Below are 13,724 nucleotides of genomic sequence, written 5' to 3' on the forward strand. Positions count from 1 at the left end.
CTATCCATGAGCATAGCATGTTCTTCCATTTGTTTGTGTCCTCTTTTATTTCACTGAGCAGTGGTTTGTAGTTCTCCTTGAAGAGGTCCTTTACACGCCTTGTAAGTTGGATTCCTAGGTATTTTATTCCCTTTGAAGCTATTGTGAATGGGATTTCATTAATGATTTGGCTCCCTGTTTGTCTATTACTGGTGTATGAGAATGCTTGTGATTTTTGCACATTGATTTTGTATCCTGAGACTTTGTTGAAGTTGCTTATCAGCTTAAGGAGACTTTGGGCTGAGACGATGGGGTTTTCTAAATATACCATCATATCATCTGCAAACAGGGACAATTTGACTTCTTCTTTTCCTAAATGAATACCTTTTTTTTCTTTCTCTTGCCTGATTGCCCTAGCCAGAACTTCCAACACTATGTTGAATAGGAGTGTTGACAGGGCATCCCTGTCTTGTGCCAGTTTTCAAAGGGAATGCTTCCAGTTTTTGCCCATTCAGTAAGGATATTGGTTGTGGGTTTGTCATAAATAGCTCTTATTATTTTGAGATACGTTCCATCAATTCTGAATTTATTGAGAGTTTTTAGCATGAAGGGCTGTTGAATTTTGTCAAAGGCCTTTTCTGCATCTATTGAGATAATCATGTGGTTTTTGTCTTTGGTTCTGTTTATATGCTGGATTACATTTATTGATTTGCATATGTTGAACCAGCCTTGCATCCCAGGGATGAAGCCCACTTGATCATGGTGGATAAGCTTTTTGATGTGCTGCTGGATTCGGTTTGCCAGTATTTCATTGAGGATTTTTGCATCGATGTTAGTATTTTTACAATGCATATTATCAAGATACACCCCCACTAGTTTTGGTATAAAGACCAGAAATCTCTAGTTTAACTAAGACACGTGATTCTTATGAAGGTGGCCATAGGCCAGAGTCTGAAAAGCAGTGGTAAACCCAGTGCAGTCTTTGGCATTGGCGCTGACAGGATAAGATAATCCATTTTCTAGATGGCACTTCCTTAGCCACAAAGCTCTCACCACCATCTTAACTAAGAAAGGGGAATGTCCTATTGGAGAGCCTAGATTGAGAACTGTCTATCCCCACGCAGAATCCAAAGCACCTCCCAGAACTCCACTCAGGACAAATCCAGAAACAGATAAGACAGTGCCTCCTCTGACTGTGTGAGGACTGAAGGTTTCTATTCTCAGCTGACCTGAAGACCTACATTATCCTCACCTTGTTCTTGGCTTTCTTGTGTTCTATATGATCTTGTTGGAAATATGCAATGCCTCCATCCCTCAGCATTTGATTACAAGAGCAAAAGACACTTCTCTGAGTTCTTCTAGCTCCTGCTATGAGCATCTCCAAGCACTTCTACCACCCTAAAATATCCTTTACAGCCATTTTCCATTTCTACTGCCAATCCTAGGAGAGCATTAATCTACTCTCTGTCTCTATAGATTTCTCTTTTCTGGGCATTTCTTGTAAATGGAATCATGCACTATGTGGTCTTTGTGCCTGGCTTCTTTCACTTAGCCAAATGTTGTTTTATCCCTGTTGTAGCATATTTTAGTATTTCATTGCTTTCAATTGCTGAATAGAATTCCATCACATGGATACACCCACTTTGTTCTTCCAGCTCCACGTTTTCTTAGCACTCCATAGTTGTAGGAGAGAGAAAGCAAGAGCATCCACTGCAGTTGTAAGAGAAAAAGGAGAGAGTACTAAAGCAATATAGCCTTGCTGGACTGAATTTTAACTCTTTGCTAGTGGCAGTGAACACTCCATTCCCAATTTCCATGGCCATTGCCCTTGACATCCCAGCAGAGGAATGGGGTGGTTTTCTCTAGAGCAATAACTATTTAAATTGAATTAGATATACTCTTCTCCAGTTACATATTCAAAAATCGAAGCTCGTACCAAATTTTTCTTCTGCAAATGGTATCATTCTTTGCAGTAGCATTTTAAGGACTCTGTATTCAAAATATTGACCTTAAGGAGGGCTCTGGGCTGCAAGGAATGGCTCAAGCCTATAATTCCAGTGCTTTGAGAGACAGAAATGGGAGGATTTATTGAGCCCAGGAGTTTGAAGTTACAGTGAGCTGTGATGGCGCCACTGCACTCCAACCTGTATTGATCATTGTTTTGGTTTGGTTTGGTTTGGTTTTTAAGAGACGGGGGCTTGCTGTATCACCTAGGCTGGAGTGCAGTGGTGCCATCATAACTCACCGCAACCTCAAGCTTTTGAACTCAAGTGATCCCCCCACCTCGGCCTCCCAAAGCACTGGGATTATAGGCTTGAGCCACCGCACCCAACCCAGAGCCCTCTTTAAGGTGAATATTTTGAAAGTGGAGTCCTTCAAATGCTTCTGCAAAGAATGACATAGTTTATAGAAAGAGTTTGGTATGAGCTTAAGACTTTTGAATATGTAACCAGAGAAGAGTATATCTAATTCTATTTAAATAGTAGTTGCTCTAGAGAAAATGATTATAACCTGTATGTATATATTTTAAAATTCTGTAAGAGTTTTGGGATCCTCATTTGGATAAAAATTATAGGAGAAAGAAAGCAATTTTCTTTCATTTTAAAAATAAAGGGTAGGCTGGGTGCGGTGGCTCAAGCCTGTAATCCCAGCACTTTGGGAGGCCGAGACGGGCGAATCACGAGGTCAGGAGATCGAGACCATCCTGGCTAACATGGTGAAACCCCGTCTCTACTAAAAAATACAAAAAACTAGCCGGACGAGGTGGCGGGCGCCTGTAGTCCCAGCTACTCGGGAGGCTGAGGCAGGAGAATGGCGTGAACCTGGGAGGCGGAGCTTGCAGTGAGCTGAGATCCAGCCACTGCACTCCAGCCTGGGCAACAGAGCGAGACTCCATCTCAAAAAAATAAATAAATAAATAAAAATAAAAATAAAAAAATAAAAATAAAGGGTAATGAAGGCAATATCTTACAGGATAAGAATATGGTTTATTTCATTACTAATTTTGCAAAAGTGTGTTTTCATGGCACATTGGTGCATGTGTGCACACACACACACATATACACACTTTTCTTTGTTTAAACATGTTAATATCTTTTACTTTCCATTCTTCACCAATTAGGGCCATTTAAACTGAGCTTTACTAATCAAACAATTAGCTCTGAGGTCACATTGTGGGAGATAATGGGGGTAGGGAGGGAAGAAAGAAAATTAGCTCACACATTATCTGAGATTTTATTTCACAGCACGCATACAAAGAAGCACTGCATCCAGGGCACAAGAGATTACTCACAAAAGGAATTTACAGTGAGAGATAATGAGGGAGCTGTCAGCAAGCCATCAATCTGTGGGCTGTTCCTGGAGGCCCCTGGACAGTCGGAACACAGACCATGCTGAATGGAAGCAAGGTGACATTTAGAGGATGTGGTTCACTGAAAAGAGCAAATGTATGCAAACCCAGGAATATCATCTTGTGGGGAAATTGTGGGGAAACAAACCTTGCTGCTGTGAACACCAGTGTTGTAGCTGTTGAGTCTTTCTCAGCTTACAGAGCAGAGCCTTTTGGCAGCCTGGGAATACTGCAGAAAATGAGAATAACTGCTGGTGCTCACTAGAACAGCAGACCCAGCTGGGAGCAAAGCAGAGAGTTGCAGACATTCTCTTTTAATCAAACTTTGTATGAAGAGCTTGAGAGGTATTCCTTTGTCTTACCCATTTCACATTCTGTTATTTTTTTTTTTCCACATAGGTTTCAGTATGAAAGAACTGTGGATATTCTCTGAATTTAAGTAAGTCCATTTAAGAATAGAGGTAATTAGGCCAGGTGCAGTGGCTCACTCCGGTAATCCCAACACTATGGGAGGCAGAAGTGGGCAGACCACCTGAGGTTGGGAGTTCGAGACCAGCCTGGCCAACATGGTGAAACCTTGTCTCTACTAAAAACATGAAAATTAGCTGAGTGTGGTGGTGCATGCCTGTAATCCAAGCTATTGTGGAGGCTGAGACCCGAGAATCGCTTGAATCCAGGAGGTGGAGGTTGCAGTGAGCCAAGATCTTACTACTGTACTCCAGCCTGGGTGACAAGAGTGAGACTCCATCTCAAAATAAATAAATAAATAAATAATAAAAAAAAAGAGGTAATTACTCTTAAAAAGACTGTGTATATCATTGTTTCATTAAAGCAAATCAAGTTTCTGGCCAGGCACGGTGGCTCATGCCTGTGATCCTAGCACTTTGGGAGGCCAAGGCAGGTGGATCAGTTGAGGTCAGGAGTTTGAAACCAATCTAGCTAACATGAGGAAACCCTGTCTGTACTGAAAATACAAAAAAAATAGCGAAGGATGGTGGCGAGCACCTGTAATTCCAGCTACTTGGGAGGCTGAGATAGAAGAATCACTTGAACCTGGGAGGTGGAGATTGCAGTGAGCGAGATTGCACCACTCCCAGATTGAATTCCAGCCTGGGAGAAAGAGCAAGACTCCATCAGAAAGAAAGAAAAGAAAGAAAGAAAGAAAGAAAGAAAGAAAGAAAGAAAGAAAGAAAGAAAGAAAGAAAGAAAGAAAGAAAGAAAGAAAGAAAGAAAGAAAGAAAGAAAAGAAAAGAAAAGAAAAAAGGAAAGGAGAGGAGAGGAGAGGAAGAAAATCAAGTTTCCAAATGCCAGTCTCTTTATTTTCTTGAGGGAAAATGTCCTGAGGAGGACTCACATGTGTGTGCAAAGATTGACAGTGGAATGGAATCCTTCTCACACCATTGCATGTTCCTTTACTTTAACTATCTTTATTGGTTATGCCTCTATACATAAGACCACATGTTTGTTACAGAAATTACTTGGGGAAAAAAAAGTCAATGAGAGTCTTAATCTTCTGTGATGCTACCTGTCAGTAATCACATCATTCACACTTTAACTATAATCTTCTGGTCTTTTTTTAGTCAATATATACTTGTACCTATAAACTTTTAAATATGTATACACCTACTCATATATTCTTTTCACAAAAGGAATCATCTTGAAATGTATTAAATATTTTGTAATTTACTTTTCTTCACTCAACAATGAAGCACGCTGGTATAGTTTGAATGCTGGTTCCCTCTAAACCTCACATTGAAATGTAATCCCCAATATTGGAGGTGGGGTCTGATGGCAGGTGATTGAATCATGGGGGTAGATATCTCATGAATGGTTTAGCACCAACCACCTGGTGCTGTCCTCCAGATAGTGAGTGAATTCTCATGAGAGCTGGTTGTTTAAAAGTGTGTGGCACTTCCCGTCTCCCCTGTTCTTGCTCCCACTCTGCCGTGTGAGATGCCTACTCCCGCTTTACCCTCCACCACGGTTTAAGTTTCCTGAGGCCTCACCAGAAGCCAAGCAGATGCCAGTGCCATGCTTCTGGTATGGCCTACAGAACTGTAAGCCAATTAAACCTCTTTTCTTTATAAATTACCTAGCCTCGGGTATCTCTTTATGGCAATACAAAAATGGCCTAACACGCATGTACATCTTTTCATGTTACTAAATATACATTCACATCTTCATTCTAAATAATTGCACTGTGTTTTCTAGTATGGATATCCTTTAATTATTTAATACCAAAATCAGAGACATGTCTGAAATAAAACTACAAGTCCCAACTTCCCTGGATACTTTACTCAAAATGTAACTTGGCATGCATCCATGCACACACAGCTCTGCATTTGGTCTCATAATATAGTATTAGAGAAGGCTGAAGTGAACCTGGATAGTTATAGAAATCCTGGAAGAATTTAAAAAGTAGGCTAAATACTTGCAGTATTTTTCCAAATTTGATGGAGCATGGATTCACTGTAAATCACTGTAGATGCCTTTGCCTGCTGTAACCCCTATCACTGCTGTTTTTGCACATAGTTGATTTTCAAAAGCATTTGTTGATTTTAAAGGAATGAAGGAAGAGAGGACATGTGTGATCTTTACCATGAGCTGGAAAGCTCTGCACTTCAGCAATTGTTCTTTATATCCTCATAAAGCTGGGAGTAAAGCATAGTTCTCTGGAAGGAAGACAAAGGGGAAAGCAGGAGGTCCCAGACATTACTAGATGGAAACTCCTAAAGAAACTGTAAAACAAGGAAAACAACTTCTTTCTCAATACTGTAAAGAAAAATATTGGAGAGAAAGTGAGATCTGGCTTAGCGTGAACAAGCCACAGATGAGGATATCATAAGGTCTGAGTACTTAAACATTTAAGTTCCATGCTTTAAATGTTAATTGAGATTAGCTTCAATTTCTGTGCAAAATAAAAAGGTTACCTGGCCAATGTGTACGTGGCTTCTAGAATCAGTGAAAGAAATGTATGAAATTGGCAGGTGAAGACTGCAATTTCTATTTCATAAAGAAAAATAGGTAGGCACATGTGTGACTCTGAAGAGTGAATGATGACTGGTCCTGTCAAAACAAAACAAACAAACAAAAATGGTTCAAAACATTTTAAGGTCCCTATGTGATGTAGAAAGAAGCTAACTTTTGGTCTTCATGATAAGTCATCAAGCCAAGCTAAGCCCGCCCACATTTCTTTCCTGTAACAGCTTAAAAATATGTATAAAGTCTAACAGGAATATCACTTTTCAAGCAAACAGTAGCAGGAATCCAGCTGATTCCAAAATCATCTTTTTATTGCAACATGTCTACTAACCTTCCATTTTATAAAATAGCTTCTACATTACTTTCAGTACATCAGAATATTCCTAAATGTATACACACTGTGGATAGATTTTAGATCATTTTGGCCACAAAGGCCAATGGCAAAAGCCAGCCATTGCGTTCCAGGAAGAAAGGTGCAAAATGCTGCTCAAATCGCTGATCTGATCCCTGAATGCTCCTGCCTTGTGTTTGGTGAGAAGCAGCTGCTTCTATGTCAAGTTTATCTGTTCGAAATATTTACTGTATGTAATTCTCACTTGGCTAGTGGGGCTTTGCCATAGAAACTGTCTTAGCAACCACGACGAACACCAGCAGGAGGATGAGCGTATGTTTGGAAGGACAGAAACCCCTCTGCAAAACACCCCAGTCTTGAGAGGAACAGCTTCTGTGTGTGAAAACTTAAGAAATAAGTACTGGTTACATAAACAGGAACACGATGGAACCAAATGCTATTCCAGCCTTTTGCCATCACGCTTGGTTTCTGGCATGGAGAGCCAGAATAAAGGTTCCGGTCTAAAGAGCTCACCAATTGAGGTAATTTTGTACCCACAGGGATTATAACTATAGGAGTTCCTCAGACCCTTCCTACTCAGCCCTGCCAGCTTCTGACAATAATAAGCTGCAACTAACTAACTCAGTCCCATCCAGTTTTTAAGATAATTTATTTCTTCTTTCAACAATTATTTTCACTGCATATATGTAAGGTGGACAACATGATGTATTGATATCCTTAATTCATAGTGCAGTGGTTCCTATAGTGAGTACCAACTAATGCCCGGCATTCAGCTAGGGGCTGGGGATTCAGTAGTGAATGAGACCGGTAGCATCCCTAGCTGGTAGCATCCCTAGGGTCACACACTGTTCTAATGGTCCCTAATGCTACTTGTATACTATTTTAGCCAACAACTGTAGCTATTCTTACTCCCTGCCTTCAGAAGTTTCCACCGTGTTCTCACTGCCCTGGAGGTCCCGTGCTGAGCCCACAACCCACCTGATCGATTTCTCAGAAATCTGGTTACATCTCTTTAGTTATTACTTTTTAGATTGCTGGCCAACTGCCCCTGATCCATTACTAAAGTCCTGACCATGACTGGTCAAATCTTCTTCCCCGATTCCCACCAGCCAAGGATACAGTTCTAACATATTTTACAGATATTATGTATTTTGTTTACTCAGGTTCCTATGCGCATATATATATATATATATAGAGAGAGAGAGAGAGAGAGAGAGAGAGAGTATATGTAAGGGTTTATTGAGGCATATTTTGCAATAAAATTCACTCAATTTAGTGAATACTTCTGAGTTTTACAAAATGCATAATGTCACATAATCATCACCATAATAAAGATATAGGGCATTTTCATTAACCACTAAAATATTCTTATGCTCCTTTTGTAGTCAACCCTATCCCCAGCCTCTGTAAACCACTGATCTGTTCTATTTCCCTATAGTTCCAGCTTGGAATCTGATATTCTGGAAAAACTAAAACTATAGCCTTCTAGTTTCAAATATGATCAATGGAATCAAAAGGCATGTAACTTTTTGAGTCTGGCTTCTATCACTTAGCATAATGCATTTGAAACTTCTCTGTGTGGTTGCATATATCAATAGATCTTTTTTGTTGCCAAACAGTACTTCATTAGGTATATGTACCACCATTTATTTTCACATTTAGTAATCAGAGGACACTTGGGTTCATTCCAGTTTTTAGCAATTGCGAATAAAGCTTCTGTCAATATTCATGTACAGGTTTCTGTGTGAATATATGGCTTTATTTCTCTTGGGTAGATATACAGGCAAGGAATTTCCAGGCCATATGGCAAATGTGTGTTTAATGTTATAAAACTAATCTATTTTTAATGATTTCTTTTTTTTTTTTTTTTTTGAGACAGAGTCTTGCTCTATCACTCTCCCCAGGCTGAAGTGCAGTGGCACGATCTCGGCTTGCCGATACCTCCGCCTCCTGGGTTCAAGGGGTTCTCCTGCCTCAGCCTCCCAAGTAGCTGGGACTATAAGCGCGCGCCACCATGCCTGGCTAATTTTTTGCATTTTTAGTGGAGATGGGGTTTCACCATGTTGGCCAGGAAGGTCTTGATCTCCTGACTTTGTGATCTGCCTGCCTCGGCCTCCCAAACTGCTGGGATTACAGGCGTGAGCCACCATGTCTGGCCAATGACTATTTTTGAAGCTAGAAAGTACATTTTTGTGTTAATGGAATGAAGATTAAACCTGGAATTCAAGCCATGCATTTGAAACTCATAATTTTCACAGCTTTGGATAAATTCTCTCATGATTTTTTAACTCATTTTCTTGTCTATGAAAATGAAATGATTATCATCATTCAGAGTCATATCAGTGTAACATAAGCTAACTATGGGAGAGTCTTATAACATGTAAATTATTACACTGTATTGTAAATTACTATCTATTACATTATTATTACATTTTGTTACAAATCTATTACAAATGAGAGGTCATAGTTGTGTTATGATGCATGTCGAACTTGGTTGACACAAAACTGAAGTCAGAGGCACCCTTTGCCACACATTTGTACCCTTTGTCCTTTTAAAGATTCTAGAGTTGCACTGTGTAATACAGTAGCCACTAGCCACATCATTTAAATTTAAATTAATTAAAATTAAATAGAGTTAGAGATTCAGGTCCTCAGTTGCATTAGCTGCATTTCAGGTGCTCTGTAGCCTCATGGGGCTAGTGACTACCTCACCGGACAATGTAGACTATAAAACATTTCTTTCATTGCAGAAAGTTGTAGATGATGCTGATCAAAAGGGCAGATACTATGCCCTTGCTCTTCGCAATAAACAACCTGGAAAAAAATCCTAGAGCCCATTTACAACTCAGTATTAAACATTTGTTGTGATCACTATTATCTGTTTTGATCTTGAGACTCTTAGCTCTATAAGCCCAAACACCCAGGCATCCACTGTCTCATAAAAGTAAGGTACAAACATCTACCCATGAGTAATGAAGTCATTCTACACATTTCTGGCCCGACCTTATATTGATCCACACTTTTCTGGGTCCTTACTCACAACTGCTTCCATTTATTATCTCCTTCTTGCTCCTTTTAGCATAACCTTTGCACCTAACCTCTCTGATTTCAAGTCTGGATTCCTTCTCTACTTTTCTGGAGTATCCAGCCCAAAAGAGTACAGTGAATAGTTAGTTTCTCTGAATCAATTCAAGTCTATGGTGCTGACCCATCCTCATCATGCTGACCAAACTAACCTCCAATGGAATGAAAGAATTGCACCATAAGGGCAGCAGCAGCTGTTCAGGTTAGGTCAATACTGTGAACCTTTGACAGGGGTCATGAATTTCAATGCCTTCAGGAGCCATGCAAGCCACATAAATGAATGAAGCAGGCTGAGAGGAACAGGAGGCAGTGGAAGAGATAAGGCAGATGGAGAGCATATGCCCTGCCACAGAAAGCAATTCAAATATCAATAAATAAACACTCTGTGGCAATTGGAGGCACAGAAATTAGAAAAGAAGACATTACACTATCTATGTTTACAGATGATGAAATAGTGCCCTGGAAAAAAGCCCAAGAGGATCAATGCTAAAATTAATAAAAACAGAAAAAAAAAATTAGTAAGCTGGAAAGATAGAACACCAGCATACAAAAATTAGTGATCTTATATATACAAATTTTAACCAGCTAGAACATATAATGGAAGAGCAGACCCTATTTATAATCACACATGCAAAAAAGGAAAAGATGAAAAATTTGGAAAAGTCAAATGAAGAAGGCTTTCAAATATTCCCCCAAAAGACAAAATTAGATTGGGACAAATGCAAAGACATGCTTATTCTTGAACAAAACAATTCAACATCATAAACCTGTCAGGTCTCCCCATTATAGAAACTTAATGAGACCTCAATTTTAAAAACGAAGGAGTTTACTTTTCTGGAACTAAATAAGTTGACTGTAAAGATCACATGCATTTTAACCATTCGAGAAAATCTAGGAAAACCCTAAAAAGGAGAAATGAGGGGAGACGAATTCTGCCAGATTAAAACTCTGTATGCAGCCTGCATAATTAAAACAGAGTGGTCCTGTGGCCCAATTAAATGAAATAGAAGGTACACAAATAGAAAGAAAAATATTGATAAATTCAACTACAACGTTGTAAAACAAAACTTTTTGCATGGAAAGAAAATGCTGTCAGAAAAGTAGAAAGGCAAATTATAAACTGGCAGAAAATATTTGCTGTGTAGACAAAGTACTAACCTTGTTAATCTATAAATAAGTTCCTAAAAATAAGAAAAAAGAAGCACCAAAAACCTGATACAAAAATAGACAAAAGAGGAAGCTCTGTATTGTTGTCCGTAGCTGCTGCAGCATTTACATTTCCATCAACAGTGCACAAGCGTTCCAATTTCTCAAAAAAATTAAAAGAAGAATCACCATCCAGTAATTCCACTGCTAGGTATATGCCTGAAGGAAATGAAATTTTTATCTCAGAGAGATAACTGCACTCCCAAGTTCATGGCAGCATTATTCACAATAGCCAGTACATAGAAACAACCAAAATGTCTATGAATGAATGAATGAATGGATAAAGAAAAGGTGGTATAGATATACAATGAAATTAATCAGACTTAAACAATAAGGATATTCTTCCATTTGAGACAACATGAATGAATCTAGATGATATTAGGCTAACTACAACAAGGCCAGTCAAAGAAGGACAAATACTGCATATTTCCTATTGTATGAAGCATCTAAAATAGTCAAACTCATAGAAGCAGAGAGCACAATGGCACAATGGTGCTTGCCAGGGGCTGGGTAGAAGGGGAGATGAGGAGATGCTGTTCAATGGATCTAGTCTCTGTTAGGCTAGATGAATAAGTTCTAGAGATCTCCTGTACGGTACAGTGCTGTAGTTAACAATACAGTATTGCGCACATCAAAATTTGTTGGAGAATGGATCTCATGGAATGTGTTCTTACCACAAAACAAAACAGAAAGGCATAAGGAAACTTTGGGAGATGGATGTTGGATGTGTCTATTACTTTGATTGTAGTTGATGATATCACAGATGTTTACATATATCTAAACTCATCTTTTTTTTTCTGAGACAGAGTCTCACTCTGTCACCCAGGCTGGAGTGCAGTGGGGCGATCTTGGCTCATTGCAACCTCCGCCTCCAGGGTTCAAGTGATTCTCATGCCTCAGTCTACTGAGTAGCTGGGACTACAGGCATGTGCCACCACACCCAGCTAATTTTTAGCCCCGTCTCTTTTTCAGTAGAGATGGAGTTTCACCATGTTGTCCAGGCTGGTCTCAAACTCCTGACCTCAAGTGATCCCCCTGCTTCAGCCTCCCAAACTGCTGGCATTACAGACATGGGCTACCATGCCCAGCCTAAACCCATCAATTTTTATGTACACATTAAGTATGTGCATTTTTATGCACCAATTATACCTCAATAAAGCTGTTTTAAAAATTAAAAATAAACAAGTAAAAATTAATTACACTGCACCTAAAAAATGAAAAAAGACTTGAACACATAGTTCAGAAGAAAAGACACACATAAATTGACATATAAGCAAGAAAAGAGGCTCAATTTTTCTTACAATAAAATAATGCAAAGCACAACACCGAAATACCATGTCTCACCTACGGATGACGAAAACCAAATGCTTGAGAAAACATGCTGCTGGCAAGGTCGTGAGGTAGCAGACACTATGGTCATTCCTGGTGAATGTACAAAATAGTACAAACCTAAGCTGGACAATTGGAAATATCTTACAAAATTGTATGCACTTTTATCCTATGACCTAGCAATCCCATTTCTAGGAACCTACCTGAAACTATTCCCCACAAAAGGAAACAACAGAGGCACAAGGCTATTCACATAGGCATCATTGACAGCTGTAAAAGACTGAAACCATCCAAGTATTCAACAACTAGAGACCTAATGAATAAACTTGATTCATCCTCACAATGGGGTATTTTGCAGCTATAAAAAAGAATGAGAAAGAGCTTCATGAATGGGCTTGGAATTAATTTCAAAATTCCATATATATTGCAAAGTTATAAGCACAAGATGCAAAACAGTGCACATGGTACTGTTTCAAAACAGTGCATATGATACTGTTGTAGATATATATTTTTAAAACTGATAAAACAAATGAAAATTGTTACTTACAGGGCTGAGTAGCAACAGGATCAGGGGACTAGGGATAGAAATGAGAATTCTATGAGTACACATTTTATATGCCTTTTGAATCGCATATTCAAAAAATAGAATTAAAAGAACAAAAAAATTCATGTCAGACAAACACAAAATATCAGCAGGCTGAATTTACCCACTTTTTCTGCAACCATTGACCCATGCAATTACGTACAGTCTTAAGGACTTCCTTGGCTTTCTAAGGTGCATTCTGAGGCTGTGAACAGAAAATATGGCTTGGGGAAGGAGAATTAAGGTTTAAAATTAGGTTAGGCTGATTGCATTCACCTTCATAAAGACTAATAGCCAGTTACATTGTAATGAGCTGCTCAATTCCATTACCTTCACAATGCATAGAGCAATACTAGTCACAAGTTTTTCATTCTGTCTTTTCATCTTTCTCCCAAAGTGATTTTGATCACATACCAAGTTCAAAAACTTATGATTCGGTTTCTAAGATTTCAGGAAACAAGGCCAACTTTATCCTCATTTCCATCATCTGACTCACACACCAAGCCCCTGAGGCAGCAACGGCGAACATATTGGTATCAGCAATTACAGGCTGACTCATCCAAGAACGTGCACAATTAACCTATTGAACTTCTCTCCACCGGGCTTTCCATCCTCAGTAGGACCATCTGCACCACGTTCACCCAGGGTAGAAGCCCAGCCAACCCACTGCGCATTCCCACGTATTTCCAATTTGATGCCAAGCCAGAAGCAATTCATAACCCCACAGGGCAGCGCCGCATCAGCAATGAATTTCAAGCTCAAAACATTCACTCTAAGCTGAACAGGCCATTTCTGGGTTCTGTGCTCCTACCATGCTAACCCTGAAGGCACTCCAAAACTTAAGAAAGGGATTTCCGGCC

This window comes from Colobus angolensis, unplaced genomic scaffold (assembly GCF_000951035.1).
Source record: "Colobus angolensis palliatus isolate OR3802 unplaced genomic scaffold, Cang.pa_1.0 Scaffold33, whole genome shotgun sequence".
Taxonomy (NCBI): Eukaryota; Metazoa; Chordata; class Mammalia; order Primates; family Cercopithecidae; genus Colobus; species Colobus angolensis.